The sequence below is a fragment of the Vicugna pacos genome, chromosome 16 (assembly GCF_048564905.1).
Source record: "Vicugna pacos chromosome 16, VicPac4, whole genome shotgun sequence".
Lineage (NCBI taxonomy): Eukaryota > Metazoa > Chordata > Mammalia > Artiodactyla > Camelidae > Vicugna > Vicugna pacos.
Genome location: NC_133002.1, coordinates 5,027,462 through 5,043,997, shown reverse-complemented (window position 1 = coordinate 5,043,997; position 16,536 = coordinate 5,027,462). Strand labels below are relative to the sequence as shown.

At 35.3% G+C, this 16,536-nt stretch overlaps 1 protein-coding gene and 1 long non-coding RNA gene across 4 annotated transcripts in view; one reads left to right on the top strand and one right to left on the bottom strand.

The window, feature by feature from the left end:
* The window catches only part of USP32 (ubiquitin specific peptidase 32), a 168,983-nt gene that overhangs the window by 126,046 nt on the left and 26,401 nt on the right, over positions 1-16,536 (bottom strand). The window lies entirely within an intron of this gene.
* On the top strand, positions 603-9,034 carry LOC140686396 (uncharacterized). 2 transcript variants are annotated; one of them, XR_012060181.1, is made up of 4 exons: positions 603-914; positions 1,458-1,527; positions 6,083-6,178; positions 8,964-9,034. It is a non-coding gene; the product is annotated as an uncharacterized lncRNA (long non-coding RNA). The 2 variants fall into 2 exon arrangements; XR_012060180.1 differs by lacking the exon at positions 8,964-9,034 and adding an exon at positions 6,530-6,617.

Genomic DNA, 16,536 nt, shown 5'->3' with positions numbered 1-16,536 from the left:
CAACAATTAACTCATTTCGTCCAGGATAAAAATTATATTATTTGTACTCTCTGAGCATGTATCTATGTATGTAGAAGACAGCCCTCAAGTTTAGGGTAGACTGCATCATCATCTACAAAGAAAGTAACCTATAAATAAACAGATGATTCTAATAACCTATAATTTTTAGATACCCACTATCAAAAAATTACTAAGCCATTACTTTATATTTTTGGCACTGAAGACTTTTTTTTTTTCCCCACTAAACAAAACAATCTCTGCCTACAAGGACAGAAAAAAGTCAATATTCTTTAGTATTATGGGGTCAGTACAATGGTCACAACAGAGGCACAGAAATGGTACCTTTAGCCCATGCCAGAAGATAAGACTTCTGTACAAAAAAGATGATTACATAAAATTGTGAAGGCTAACCCAAGCCAAAGGGACAAGGGCATGCCAGGCAGAGATAATAGTTTATTTCAAAGTACAATGATGTACCAAGTGGAGACTTGCATGTCACTGGGACAAAATGAACAAAGCAGGGAGCAGGAAACGATAAACCTAAGGCAGTCACTGATCAAGTAATAGAGGTTCTATTCTGTCATAATAAGGAAGAGATTCAGTCAGATACAATTCAAATAAAAACTACAGGCAGATAGGAAAACGGACACATAAAATTCAGTTAACCAGTTTTGTAGAGAAAGGAACCAACCTGGAAGCAAAAAGTAGACTGGTATGAGAAGAAGAAAAGAAGGAGCTAAATCTGGGAAATACCTAGAAGGAAAAGTTAGTAGAACCTGAAGCTTGACTAAAAGTAGAAGCAATCTAGAATAACACTCAGGATTCCATCCTGGGAAACCTGAAGGATGGTATCCGCATGTAGAAAGGGAAAGCAAGAAAAAGAGTAAGTGAGGAAGAAAAAATAATAAATTCTGGTAAGGACATATTGAATATGATGAACCTTGGGGAGATTCATTGGGTTTTGAGTGTAAAGCTTAGGAGGGCATTGATGAGAGTCATCAAGCATACAGGTGGCAAATTAAAGGGATGAATGAATAAAAAGCATAATGAGACAGAGACACAACTGAAAGAAACCAATGCTCACAGTACCTGCAGAGAAAGAAAGACAAAAGAAAACCCTAAAGAAGACTGACAAGGAATAGTTAGAACAGGAAAAACCACACAGCGTAGTCTCCAAAGGACAGGAAGAAGGGGCTGGTCTACAGTCGCAAGTAAGGCAGAAAGGGCCAGCAAGATAAAGACTGAAGAGGGCCTGGCACACAGATTATCACCCAATAAAAGTCTGTGGCAGGGAGGGAAAGTTCATGGGTTCAACAACCTGTAAGGCAATGATAAAACAGTAAGAAGTAGTACTTGAATAAGTAGGTAGGAAAAAGAATGAATACTAGATGCTTAATTCATTAAAAATTGAACTCATAATATTAACCCCAATTAACTGATTTTTTTTTCCTTTTTAGAATGCAAAAGTGAAAAACAGAACAAAGCCTTGTTTCATATATTACAGTAACAGAGAAGAAATTACTTCAGGTACTGGAATATCTATTTCTTTAAGATACATAATTTTCATCAATGGCTTTACTAACAAATAAGGATGCTCATAGTCTAGTGGAGGAGACAAGAAAAATCAATCATTGTGATATAAAATGATAATCTCATACACTGTTGGTTACAGATATTTGAAGGACTGTTCAGTAATATGTTAAAAAAATAGCAACTTGATGACTAATGAATTTATTCATTTATAACATGAGAAAATATAAACTTTTTAAAGCATTTTAAAAGCAGGCACCCATCAGCAGAGGACAGACTGAATAAGTTATTATACATGCACAAAACAGACTATCATACACTAAAATATTGCCAGAGATCTTTACTGAAAATAAACAATATTTTTATTCAAAATAATCAGTACAACAATTAGTTCGTCTGTGGACAAGAAATACATAAAAGTGTTCATTATACAAGTAAAACTTTTGAAAACTCAAAAAATAAAAATTTAGACAAGATAGAAAATAAAACAGAATCAAGCCTAGTAAAATTTTAAGGTAGGAAAATATATTATTAATGCAGTTATTTTAGTTTTAGAAAGAAAAACAATTTCAGTAGAAAAGAAAACTGAACACGTGTTCTTTTTCTGTCTCTCTAGAGACTTCACTAAAATTACAGCAAGAATAAAAAAATATATAAAGTCACGAGGACAAAGGGAATAGGAGAAGAAATAACTGAGGACCTAAGAGGCAGTCATTTTTTTTCTGGTCAACATTAGTGTCTGGAGGAGTGGTGACTGACCTAAGCAGACAAAAGAAAGTTAAAACCTAAGCACTAGCAGCTGAGAAACATGAACAAGAAAGTAAACTAATTTACTCTGTCCAGAGCACCCAAAAAAAGGCTCAGGAATTCACTGTACCGATTACCAGCGGGGGTGGGGGGAGTAGGATTGAAGAGACATTGGGTGAAAGTCTATGTGAGGAGTGCTTAGACTCTTGAGTCCCCAGTAGCACAATGCAGTCAGGCACCAACCTACCATCTGCCCACACAACCACCACTTGTAAATGTAGATATATATCAAAAAACAGAGGTACATTCTCTAGAGAAAGTGAGCTAGAAAGGCTCCATACACGGTAACACCAGATTTAGCTGAGAGCTACAGGAAGGACACCGAGGTATGAAAAAGGTGAAGACGGCGTGAGTATTTGCATCTAGCTGACCTTTGTTGCCCTACTTGGACATATATATCACCTGGGCAGAATAAATGTTTCTCTAAACAAAGCAAATGATCCTAGAATAAAGACCTACTGTTACTGACATGGGGTGAGGGGAGCGTCTCCATTCCATGTTTAGAGATGGTTGGGTTCCAAACTAATTACCCAACAGGAAAATCCACATGTCAACAAATGATATATTCAAACATGTGAGTCTTCCAATCAATCTTTTAATGTATCACTTTTTTAAAAGGCAGTTTGGCAGTTATTAAAACTATTCTGCAATAAAAATGAGGAAACTACCAATTCATGCAACAACATAAATGAATCTCAAAAACCATGCTGAGCAAAAGAAGCCAGATATAAAAGAACATGTATCATATGACCACATTATATAAAAGTCTTAAAGAGGCAAAACTAGCTATGGTGACAAAGACAGTGATTGACAGGTGGTGGAGTGGGGAGAACTGGCTAGAATTGTAGAGAACAGACACTGCAAAGAGACGAGGAGGGAACTCTTCTGAGGTGATGGAAATGTTTTATACATTTGACTGGGATGGTGGCTACATAAATGAATACATTCATCAAAAATTATTAAACTGTATACCTAAAATCTGAGCATTTTATATGTAAATTATGTATCAATAGAGTAGACCTTAAAAAAATGAATGGTCAAGGAACACCAAATATTGAGGAAGACTCCAACAAGAAAGGCACCAAAACAAACCAACAGGGGAATGAGGATGAACAGAAATAATGAAGAAAGAAGAAAAAATATTAAAACCTCCAAATATTCTTGGAGGATAAAAAGAAAATTACATCTAAATAAGAATAGAGTACTATAAAAATATAACAAGGAGAAAGTAGGAACAATGTCTTGTATCTTTTCCTAGCAAGTTACAGGAGAATGTCCTACAACACAATGAGGGGGTAAACAAAGGAAAGAAAAGGGATCCAGGAAAAACTGAGTGCTGCATCAGAGAGGTACAGGGAATTTCCAGGATGATCATGATACAATATCCCAGGAGGACGACTATGCGTAAGCCTAGAGAACAAGACCAGATTAGAAATGAAGGACTCCAGAAAAAAGGAAAGCACAACAGTAAACTAAAACGTCTGACCACAATGGGAACAGCTTAAAGAGGTATTTCACCTTCAAAAAATAAATGTCAAGGACTGGTTTTACTTTAGGTTTTTCTTAATCTAAGGAAGTGTAGAAATGTTTCAAGTACATCTACAACACTGTCATGAGAGTTCAACCAACCAGAATCTTACTGAAAACCACAGAAACAGAATTAAAATCTTTCCTCAAACAGGAAGTAAACGTGAACAAAAGACCAAGGAACACTCAAGGCAAAGAACAAAGGGAGAAAGTTTTCTTTTCTCACATCAAAACAGATTTTCAAGGGAATTTAACACAAATCTCTCCCGACAAAAAGCCGTGGTGATTTCAAGACATCTCAGTTTTTTAAATATTCAAGTATAATTAGCAACTCACGATCAAATACCAAGATCTGGTAAGAAAAAGTACTTGATAATCAATGATTATATTACAAAAGCAAAAGTGATTACACAGAAAGGGCAGATACTGAAACAGATAAAATAAAGACTATGGTGATCACCAGTGAAACAGAATCCTTCCAGTAAGACCCTGCTGAAATACAACCAATCAATCATTAGTTAGTTAATTAAAGGCTACTAGATCCTTTACTTATGCCCAAACTCTGTGCTAGGCCATGAGGAACACAAAAAAAGTAAGACACCCAACTCTGCCTTCAAGGAACTCACAGCAAAGAGACAGACTCGTGAATAAACAATAACAACATAGTAAATATAAAAGACATAGTTGTGCAAAAAGGAAGACACCTTAAAAGGAGGGAAAGAATGCTCTAGAACTACATTACTAAGCACAACTTTGAGCAAAACAGCTAGCTGCACCTAGTGATTATTTGCATATATAATTTCTGTAAAGGTCTCACTGTGAATTCTTACATTTGATCATCCATAGCATGACATTCTCAAGATCTATTTCACCTATAATAAACCTAATATAGCAACTTATCAACATAAACAGCTAATCACCAGTTATAATGTTTTTAAGAGAAAACTGTAGCCTTCTGAGCTAATACGACTTACAGGTTACATCAGCTGATAAAACTGTGACTAACATGGCTGGATGTGAGTTAGCTGTAACGTGAAGGAGAGCAGATAACTAACTTTAGGAATTCCCCATGTGACTTAAGGCCCTCAACCTCCTCATCTGGATGGAAGAATGAATAGCCCTCAGACACAGACAATGGTGCTAACTATGAATTTGTGCTTCCTGGAAACCCTCTCATCCAAGACTTTCCCATCCTCTCTCATCACTTGGTTTTCTGAGCACAGTGAAGGCAACTGTGTACCCTGGTGAACTAAGGGAGGACTCTGAATTCACTCCAGGCAGCCTAAGTCCTGCGGAAGCACTACATAATCAGGGCAGTGGGCGCTGACCTGTGCTGCTTTAGTACTCTCCGCTATTTCTGAACCACATTCCATCTGAGCCTTTATCTCTCTATCAATAAATATTGGCCAAATAGATAAAAATACATGTGTAATTCCAACTGAAAAAGCCAGAAACATAAGGCATTTCCCTTACACCTGACTATTCTCAGACCTGACATTGGGAAGAAAAGCTGTATGAATAAAAATATTCTGTAGCTCCTTTGCTCTGGAACACAAATTCAAGCATAAAAGGAATTACTGGAGTTAGTAAAGACTTATGATGCAAAGTTCAAAAATGGAAATACAGGGACCAGGAGGGTAATATAAATGATGAAGTGGGCCAGGTGGGGCCTGTGGAACCTGAGAGCACATATCCCATTTCCCATCTGCAGCGTGAAGCTGCTACAAAGTTCAAGGTATTTGCTGCAAAGTGGCAATGAGGAAACCAAGAATATACATTTTTTCCTAAAATAGCTCTACCTAAAAATTGTTAGTAGCTAATTTTCTTTTTAATTGTAAACAACAGGCAGTCTTAATACGGCCCACTATCTGCCAAGTTTGGCAACCTCTGGCCGAATGGTTAAAGCTACAAACAAAACATATATATGTTCAAATCGAACACTGCCACTTACTAATATGTATTTTATATATGTATAAAAAACATACGTATATAATGGTTTAACAAACACAGGGAAATAATGGATGCCCAATAATGATAGTCTGGGAGGAGAGGGTTTCTAGCAATAGTGAGGATGTCCCCTGTTCACTTTCCATTCCCAACTCTGGAGGAAAGTTGTGAAAATAAGGACTGGAGAAAGAAGGTAAAAGTCAAACAAACAAAAACAAGTTTTTCTGCCCCCATCCTCTTTCCTCCTTACCGACTAATATCATCCCAGCAGACCCAGCTGCCACCTAACACTGGAACGAAGGGAAGGAAAAGAGAGAGAGTGAGCAGAAGGGGAAGAGAAATATCAAGAGGAAGGCAATTTCTGCAGGTATGACAGACAAGCAAGTATTGCCATTAATTGTAAAGACCATACCCAAGTCAACATACAAGTCATCCCTCGGTATCCTCAGGGGACTGGGGCTAGGACACCCTCCCACCTTCCCATCCAGGATACCAAAATCCACAGATGCTCAAGTCCCTTTTATAAAATGGTGTAGTATCTACATATAACCTACAAAAGTCCTCCTGTATACTTCAGATCATCTCCATACTCCTTATAATACCTAACACAGTGTAAATGCTATGTAAATAGTTGTCTGTGCCTAGCAGGCATGGCGAATTGAAGCTTTGCTTTTTGGAACTTTCTGGAATTTTCCCCTCAAATATTTTCAACCCACAGTTGGTTGAAACCACAGACGCGGACCCTGTTGACACGGACGGCCAACTGTGCTACATCTGAGCACGAGTGCTGTCTTACTCAAAGCCAGGCGAGTCACATAACTATGACTATTCATAAACACTTAAAGAGGACATTAACATTCCGTAAAATTATAAACAAAATAAAACCTTTGTAAAACAAATTTTGCTATCAACATCACATAAAAGAAGCAAGACAGAAGCCATGTGATCTTAATAGGTCAGAGGTTCAATCTGGTAATTTTGCTGCAGGCACTGGCTATACAGGTTGGGCTAAATGATATTCACTGAAAACATGGGCACATTCATTTGCTATTATTTATTATATTTATCTATAAAGGATCTCAATTATAGTTGAACTAAAGCCACATTTTATAAAGACTACTTTGTACCAGATTAAAGAACAGAGTTTATATTCTACTTAACCCATAGATCGAGCACAAGACTTGTTTAAACGTTCATTAAATCCAAGACTTCTCTAGACAGCATTTTTAAACTTATTTTTAAAAATACAGACAAGAGCAGAAAAACCTTTCACAGTTGTTTGTCTAGCAGTTTCTAGTTATACGGTTAATCTAAGCATATTCTGAACGGCCCTTACAACTACATGAAATATCATGAAAACTGAAAAGAACTATATAGTCACCTAATTATATACGGGTATCTCCCACTTTTTTAAAGTTCACTTTATGTCACTTTGCTTTTATGAGAAATCCACTTTAGCACCTGCTTTTCCCAACTGAACAAAATCCAAAGAGGATTTCCATCTTTACGAAAAAAAAGTGAAAACAGCTTTCAGCATTTGCTTTGCAGACATCTGTCTATTACAGAGACGTAAGGCACTCCAAGCAGCAAGAGTGGAACCGCCAAGCTCCTTCCCCAGGAACTACACCAGCATCTCAGCATCAAACCGCCACAGCTCTGAACCGTGTCTGACTATCTGTGCTTTATCTCAATTTATTTTGTACATTGCTAGCATGATGTGTCCTCGGGTCACTGTCTCTTCACTTTATGCCATTTCAGCTCACAAAAAATTTCATAGGAATGCTCTACTTTCAGATAGTGGGGGAAACCTGTATGTAATAATAGGCAGTAGTGTGTTGGGTGCTATGGGGGGTTACAAAAACAAACTATGGTCCTTGGATTTAAAAGCTTAAAAACTGTCAACAAATATTTGAGTGTTCATTACAGGCCAGGCAGTCACTGTGTTTTATCTTCATTCCTTTAGTTCTTAATCCTGAAATCACCTGAGGATCATTTAAAGAAGTCTGATGCCCAGGCTCCATCTCAAACCAATAAATCAGAGTCTCTGGAAGTAGTACCCAGAGATTCAAATGTTTGCTAAATAAATGAATACATAAGTAACATGCTAATAACACAAAAGTAGTATGTAATAAATGGCTTAAGGGGTATAAACAAATGCTATCAGACTACAGAAGAAAAGATAACAGGGGAAGAATCAAAAGTATCATGAAAGGGGGGCAGTTCTCATGCTAGAAAATCAAGAATGAGTACAAGACAGGGAAACATGAACATGTCAAGTATCAGAAAGGGAATGAGCAATGGCAAAGAGGTCAGAAGATGTTAGGGAAGTTTAGAGGACAGTCTGAGAGGCTGCAATGTAAAATGTGGGGATTACAAGAGAGAAAAGTATGGAAAGAGAAGTGGAAGGAATATCTAGGGTAATATGTTTTTACTTTTTCAGGAGTTATTCTGGTGAGAGTGTGAAAGAAGTAATAATAAGGTGTAAGATTTTTAAATTGGGAATGCAAATCTGGAAGCTAATGAAAAACTAAATCTGATCTAAGACAACTATTAAGTGCTTGGTGTTCATATAAACACATGTTCCACACTGAAAAAGTTTACAACTTGAAAAAGAAAGCCAGAGACACACACATGAGCCCTCATACAAACCCATACCTCATTTAATTTCATTTTCTGATAACAGAGAAGAAAAAAGAAGGGCCACTGGCCTCGGTTTGAACTCTCCAGCATTACGGAAAAATATTTACCAAAATGCCCAGCATCTGCTTCCTGGATGCAGAAAACAAAGAGAATGAGACTGAGGAAAGGAAGGCAAATAGAATAAGAAAGTTAACAAAGCAAAAACAGAAAGATTAGAGAAAAAATATTAGACAAAGAGGCAAAGGAACTCAACATACATTTCACTAGTATTCCAAATTTTAGAAGCTGAAATAACAAGACCTTCACTTTTACTGTGTCATAAACCTGCCCAGATTAAAGAGGAGCAAACCACAGGTTCCACATCTCATGGGAGAAGTAAGTGTCAAAGTCACATTGTAAGCACCTTGTGGGACAGGAGATATTGTCATAACTATCTTTTGAAAATATAATCTACCATATATATACAAGAATACTAAATATTACATTTGTACTGGGTTTCCTTTTTCCTGTAGGCACCTGAAGAATTCTACATCTTATTCTACTCTTAAATATTTACAGATCTCTGCAAGGTAAGTTAGATGCGTAAGTACTGGAGAAAATGGTACTTCAGCAAAAAGTGTTACTAAGAACTTGGTCCTAAAACAGTCAATCATGCAACTCTCCTTCAGGAATACTAAACTATTATAGAGGATTACCTCTAGCCAAAGAGAGTTAAACTAAAGATTTAAACTTTCAACCTAACACCTTAGAAAAGATACAGGATCAACACGGAGAAGACAAAGAATAAAACCATGTGACGTGCTACTTCACTGAGAGAGATCAAAACCCCATCTGTAGTATATTTAAGTGCACCAATTCACAAACTGGGAGTAACCTAGCCTTAGAGAAAAAAAAAAGGAGAGGCAACTGACCAACTTCTTCACTAAGAACTTCAGTATCTAAGACCTCGCAAAAGAAGAGCAAAAAAAGAAGGAAAAAAAAAAAGAAAAAGAAAAAAGAAATATATTCCAAAGCAAAAGGATAAAAAAAAAGTTATGTTAGCTTTAATCCGTGATCTGAGGTTCTAGGTCTAGCTAGAGCCCTTCTTCCTGAAAGTTTAAATGAAAATTTTCTCTTTTCCCATAGTCAATTTGGATAATGAAGTACAACTTATCAAGGCAATGGATACACTGTCCCTGAGGGAAAAAAAAAAACAAAGATGAAACAGAGCTAGTTAGTTATAACTGTTTTGTCATAGATTTTTTTTTTAAAGGGGAGGAGGAGGCATAATCTGCAAAAAAAAAAAATCCATTTACAAAAATTCATTTACAACGCAGAGCTATCAGGACTAACTCTGTTTAACTCTGTTTTACGCAATAAGTATGTTCAAATCATTCAGCCAGGGATTTCAGAACTTTCTCTAATTCCATCATTTTAATGCTGTAGTCCATAAACCCTACAATTCATTACCTGCAGTAGAGGCAGTTCCTAACTGCATGTGGCCTACAAGAATAACATGCCACCTAGCTGTTTTTCAATTGGACTGTTAGCTGATTTTTTTTTCAACAATCATTTATTAAATTGTCTACTATGTGTCAGGCACAGTCAAGATGAGTAAGACATAGTCCCTGCATTCTCATACTTCAAAATTTAGTAAGGAAGACACACAACCAAACTAATTGCAGTGCCAAAAAGGAAATGTTAAAGTGGAAATATTAAAATAGACTCCCAAAGGGAGTCATTAATTTTGTCTGAGCTGGTAATTAAGAAATTCTTCCACGAGGTGTTGATCCTTAAAGAACAGGGATTCACCTGGCAAGAAAGGGCAGAAGAGTAATCCCTGCAAGGAAAACATATATGAAAGACGAAAGAGGCATGGACAATCAGGGAACTGCAGGTTGTTCGATATAAATGAAGTACTGGGTGCAAGAAGCAGAGCTGTAGGAAATGAGGCTGGAATGATAAACAGAACCCTTTTTTTCAACGTGATAATATCCCCAGCTAAAAGACTATACTTTCCAGCTTCCCTTGCAATGGAACTAGAAATGGCAAATGAAATGTAATAGGTATTACTAGGTATTACCCCTAAAAAGACTCCTTAAAAGCTCCAGATAGCTAGCAATGTCCTTTTGCTATTATCTCTTCTGCCCACCTGATCTTGGACTTTCCAGCTTCCATAAAGTATTTATAATACCAATAACAAATAGGCTAACTCCTCCTCCCCAATTTAGATAGAAAATCTGTTTAAATGGTTTTTGCAGGGTCAGTGGAAGAGATTAGAACTCACTGTCTTCGAAAGGAAAATAAAAATATGTACTTTAATGATCATACCAAAAAACAAACAAAAACACCTCCATGTAAAAGAAAGAACAGCACAATGCTCATCTCTAAACTCTTATAAATTTTTTCATATCTATACTAGTAGTATCAACCTTCTTCTGCAATGACACAGGATGGATGTTTTCATTTCCATGTGCTTTCCCTAAACTCTAGCTCTAACTACAGTTTTTTTTACTTCCATTTAAGAAATCACATACCTGTGTGAAGTACATGAACTTGAATCCATTGTAAAGCTACGCTTTTTTAAACAAAGTTCAGTACTTCGTTGTTACTCATTGCCTGGTTACAAAATACTTCACATTAGACCACATATTGGTTATCTATACTTCTATTATATACTGCCTTGTATCATAACTTTTTTCAAAGATAATGGTTAAATCTTATCTCCCGAAGTAGATTTTGCAGGGACCAAGTAATCTATTTCTTCATTTTTCTCAAAGAGCCAAGGCTTGTCATAAAATCAGATTTTTGCTAAAAGATAGGAGATGCTGTTTTAACAGTTCAGTTCCAAAGGCATGGATAAAAATTTAACAACATCTGAATTAGGATAACCACAGAAGTAAACAAACACTGGGAAATATGCTTTTCACTGCCAAAGCAGCATAAGAATTTCCAAATATACAAAAGAAAGAAAATGCCCAACGTGGCAAAGAAATCACAACCAATACTAATTTATAAATGTGCCTGGTGCAGCTGATCTAAAGTGAATTTACCTACCAAAAGTCTCTCTGGCAGACTAACTATAGCAAAAGCTACTGCAAAGCTATTTCAAGTAGATAAAGGGCAACCTAAATGGAACATCTCAGGCAAGAAGCAGCCCACAACCATGATGGTTTTTGCCACTAGTAACTTTGTAGAGAACACAGTTTCACCAAGGCTTCAGATTGTATCTAGGGTCAAATGGCGTCATAAGAGTTTTTCTCTTGTAAAAAGGGGCAAAGCAAAGGTGAAGGATTAAACTCTCGCAGACATTCATAATCTTTAATCAAATGGCACAAAATTAGACATTCTGAAACTGGCCTAACATTTGTTCTATAAACTAGAGTTTCTAACAATATAAAGGATCAATTCCTTCAAAGTAGGCTTTCATTTTAAGTTGGTTTTTATATATTTTAAGGGTTAACAAAAAGTATACAAAAAATTAGCTCTAAATAAGATAATGGAAAAAACTAATTTTAATGATTAAAGATTTATTCTTCTAAAAAGATTAAAGGACTTCAGAGAGCCACAATTTTGCACAGTACCACTATAAGGCAGGAAAAAAGTTCCCAATTTTTGTGAGGCCAAAAGATTGATTTGGCTAAACAAAGATAGTGCTAACACTATAATTACTGATTGTAATCTCTAAACAGTATTAGCCTCAAAAAAAGTAATGGCTCATAGAGGTTATGACAATGCTTATACAAACTGTTCCTGTGGCAGATTATGGTAGATATGGTTATGGTTGTACCTGTGAATCCAAAGAATAGACTCTATTATTATAGTTTAAAATAATAATTTTCTACTTACTCTGAATTCTACCCATCACAATATAAAAAGCAAATAAGATCATTAAAATTCCAACTCCAAGACCCCTCGTCAATCCAGAAAACAGTCATTGTCAGATTTAAGAGTATTAATTACATCGCTTCTGAACATCTACAACTTCATGTCACAGGGAATGACCTCAAAGTATCAGACTCCTTTTATTATCTCCCTTTAAAGCAAATATTAGAAAGAGAGCTCAACTAAAAAAGACTTAAATGAGATTCCAAAAAAGAAGATAGCCAAGGTGTTCATTAGGACATTAGAAAAGGTGTTCAATTTCCTTGGTAATCAAGGAAATGTAAATTTAAAGCATGATGAGATACTACTACACAACTATTCAAATGACTAAAATTTAAAAACCTGAGAACATCAAATGTTGGCAAGGATATAGTGGAACTGAAAACTCTTACTCATTGCCAGTGGGAATATAATAAAACGGTTTATCTGCTTTGGGAAAAAGTTCAGCAGTTTCTTATTAAGTTAAACACACACCTACCCTACAACCTAGTAATTTCACTCCTAAGTATTTACTCAAGAGAAATAAAAACATAAGATCCCAAAAGACTTGTACAAAATGTTCACAGTAACTTCACTGATAATAGCCAAAAACTGGAAATGACCCAAATGTTCATGAACAAGTTAGCAAAGAATTATGATACATTAATAATATAGAATACTATTCAGCAACAAAGAGGCAAAAGCTACTGACAGACATAAGGACATGGATGAAGCTCACAGACAGTATGAACAAAAGAAAGCTGATTTAAAAAAAGAGTAGATTCTGCTTACATGAAAAACGAATAAACCTATACCAAATGCATAGAACAGTCCAACAAATACAAATATCTGATCTGACTTAGTGACAACTCCCCAGCTATTTACAAATGGACAAAAATTCCCAAAGATACTCTTATCCTTCTAGGTGAGTGTTATATATAAATACTGTGAGGCTGCATCTGAAATGGGCTGGCTGACCTAGCAGGGAAGAGTATTCTATATTTCAAATATTAACGTTTAGATACATTTTTAAATTTTTTAAAAATTTATCTATTGGTTTTGTTTGTTTGTTTGGGGGAGGAGGTAATTAGGTTTATTTATTTATTTACTTATTTTAACAGAAGTACTGGGGATTGACCCCAGGACATTGTGCATGCTGGGCATGCACTCTACCACTGACCTATACCCTCCCCTATGCTTTTTCAATTTTATTGTGCTTCATTTAGTATCCCCACAATATTGTTTCTACTACTTTTCTATTGCAAATATACAGTATTTCAGCTACACAATGACTTAAATTTCTATATGCCACCACCCTATGAATCTGATCATCATTTATAATATTGTTTCTATGGAGAAATAAATTTTAAATTCCAAATAAAGTTGGGGGGGTGCATAGCCTGTAAAAAAAATTTTTTTTAATTTAAGTATAGTTGGTTTACAATGTTGTGTTAACCAAAAAAATTTCTGGAACTCAACTTATAGTGTACTTTAAAACTAGCTTACTCTCTTTTAGATTAAAAAAATGTGTTTCAATAGCTCAGCTAATCTAATCTGTTTCTCTAACCTGATTAAATCACCCAGTAGTGCAATCTAATTTTTGATAGTGAACATGTCTACCAAAATAACATTTTCACAAATCCCTTTAAGCATTCACAATATTTTGTTTTTTGACTCTAAACTAAAACAGAAATACAGCATTCTGAACATAAAGCCAAAAATAACCATTCCTCCAAAGTTTTCTAAGTATCTGTTAGAGAGGAAAAGAATGGTAAAATATAAATGATTAACTAACATAAAAGTAGAAGTAATATAGAAAAAAATCTCAGAATAGAAAAAAAAATTTCTACAAATATGACAGGAAAACTGCAAACTAGTGATGAATAAATGTTGTCTGGCATGAGTAAATTGCAAAGATATAGATACATTAAACTAGTTGAAAAGAACAACTTCTGGACTAGATCTGAATAAGGAGAGCATATACAGACAATTAATGGCTACTTTAATATATAAAAATGTATAGGAAGCAATCAGAAAAAAAATCAGTTACAGCTTGAATGTCACAACTGAGAAATAGTACTAGAAAAATATAAATCATGCAAAATTCAAAGGAGCAGAAAACCAGGAAAGTAGGGTTTAATAAAGGTAATGTTACTCTGTACATCAAGAATATCGAAGACCACTCTGAAAACAGGAGCCCAAGCAAGAGTTTCTACATCTAAAAATCAGATTAAAAATGAAAGGAATTTTTAAAGAAGGAGTTTATTATAGATTGAATTGGGAGAAACTAGCCAAGACTAGAAAATTGATGATGAGGATGCTTCCCAAGGCTTCTGATTCTACCTCACAGGGCATCATCAGAAACTAAGAAAATATACATGGTTACAAGGCCAAGAAGGATGTCACCTACCAAGACTTGAAAATTTTTGTCTTAGACCAAAAAGATCTAAAATGTTCTAACATGTAATAAATAGATGAAATTTTTAAATGTAAACCTTAGAATGAGAAGTATAGATACAAAGGCTCGAGCTATTCCAAACTATAGTTGACCCCTGAACAATGTGGGTTAGGAGTGCCAACCCTCTGTGAAAATTCATGTATAACTTAGAGTTGGTTCTCTGTATCCACGATTCTTCTAGATCCATGGTTCCTCTGTATCCTTAGTTCCACATTCTCATTCATCCAACAGCAATCATGTACTACTACATGAATTTACTACTGAAAAAAAATCTGCACAGAAGTGGACCTGCATAGTTCAAACCCATGTTGATTAAGGGTCAACTGTACTTACCATTCATTCCCTAACTACATTATACTCACTGTCATCTTCTTTGCACTGTCCTCTGTCCACTAACTCCAATTACTTAAACTGGCCCAACATCTTTCAAGACTCGGTTTAATGTCACTCCTTTACCTTTTTTTGAATTATATTCTAAAGATTTCCATGCCCCATCACCTAAAGTTAAGTGCCCCTCATACAAAATGACCTTCCTTACCACTACTTACTCAATATTAAACTTTCAATGCTTCAACTTCCAAATAACGTAAGTTACATTGTATTGTTGACTTAATTATATACCTCCCCTCTGCTCTCTGGGAACAAAGAAATGGTCTTATTAATCAGTATCCCAACACCTATCAAAGAACCTTAAATATTACTAATGTTCAGTCAATTTTTGGATAAAGATTAGATTTTTTTAAATGATCAAATGAATGTCTTGTCAATTCTACTATTCCCAGTCTTTCACTTTTTACTGAACCACAGCACCTGAAAGTAAGGGCTCAATAAAAATGTTTTTTCATTAGCTTGCACCTGATGTTTATCATCACTAAATATATCTCCCTCCTCACATCCTTCCTTAGCCTAAGATCCAATATGGAATCAGGTTCCAGTGAAACCCAGGTGGGAAATACAGTATGTTAATTCCAAAAGTGCTGCGGAATAGGTATCATTCAGACATTTACCTGCCCAAAGGCAGAAAATTAAATGACTCAAAATCTCTTACATTTGATAAATGCATCTTTTTCCTTATCACTAAAACAGGTACTTTTACTCAAAAATTACGTATTTAAACACTTACGTGGTATGTTTTTGCTTCAAAAGACAAAAAGTTACAAATCTTAGAAGCAAAATAATCACACAATATCAAACAAGGCAGATAAGATACAAACTGGATAACAGTCTTGTTTCGAAGCTCCTCCAAATTAACATTAAAAAAATTTTTTTATCTAACATTTACTCCATGTCAGACACTATTCTAGGTTTTTACGAATATTATTTCATATAATCCTTGTAACTTTCCTACGGAGTAGATAAAGTTATTACTCTCATTTTACAGATGAGGAATCTGAAGCACAAAAGTCAAGGTCACACAGTTGAGTGGCAGAGGCAGGATTTGTACCCAAGGAGTCAGTTTCCAGAGTTCACACTCTTAATCTCTATGTTACGCTTTTAAAAGGAAATCTGAACGATGAGGCTGTGGTGATGTTAGTGTACTTCACCACTGATTGTAGCATTATACACTAGTCAAATCCTTTTGTAAAGTAATACGGCAATACTTAAGATAAGCAGGATATGTTCATATCCTTTGGTCATATGGTTCATTCCTTGGAATTTCACTTAAAGAAATAATTTAAGAGTATTATTAAAGATGATTTTTTAAAAAAGATTTCATAGAAACATGAAAACATGTTTGTAATGTAATAAATTAACAACCAAAGATTATTAAAAGTATACAAAAT